Source organism: Buceros rhinoceros, unplaced genomic scaffold, assembly GCF_000710305.1.
Source record: "Buceros rhinoceros silvestris isolate BGI_N320 unplaced genomic scaffold, ASM71030v1 scaffold200, whole genome shotgun sequence".
NCBI classification, from domain to species: Eukaryota; Metazoa; Chordata; class Aves; order Bucerotiformes; family Bucerotidae; genus Buceros; species Buceros rhinoceros.
The window spans coordinates 76091-76479 of record NW_010387671.1 but is presented as its reverse complement, the minus strand read 5'-3'; the positions used below and the strand labels follow the sequence as shown (position 1 = coordinate 76479).

Genomic DNA, 389 nt, shown 5'->3' with positions numbered 1-389 from the left:
AGGAATGCTGTGTATATCTTTGGACAGAGTTATAGATTATAGCTGTGTTCCTTGTGATGGTCTTTGTGGCTTTTTAATAGATAATGTCCAATGAAAGTCTTTTGATGTTATCTATTTTTTGGTAAATTTGACCATCGTTGCTTGTTTTTGTCCAGAGGCTTGAAGTGAATGGGAACTTTGGGAAGCTGTATGTTATGACAGATGGTGTCATGTAGTCTGTAATGCTACACCCTGGATGTTTTGAACATTGTAATGTGTGTTGGGAGGTTGGACTGTTGAACTGTGACTGCGTGCATTTCTTATCTCTGCTGCTGATGCTGCAAATCAGTAGGATGGACCTTAGGCTGGTGTCACCGGTTGGCACTGAGGCAGGACCAGCCACGGGGAAA

At 42.4% G+C, this 389-nt stretch overlaps 1 protein-coding gene across 1 annotated transcript in view; it reads left to right on the top strand.

Moving 5' to 3' along the window:
* Positions 1–389, top strand: part of LOC104500235 (cytochrome P450 4V2) — a 15412-nt gene that overhangs the window by 4694 nt on the left and 10329 nt on the right. The window lies entirely within an intron of this gene.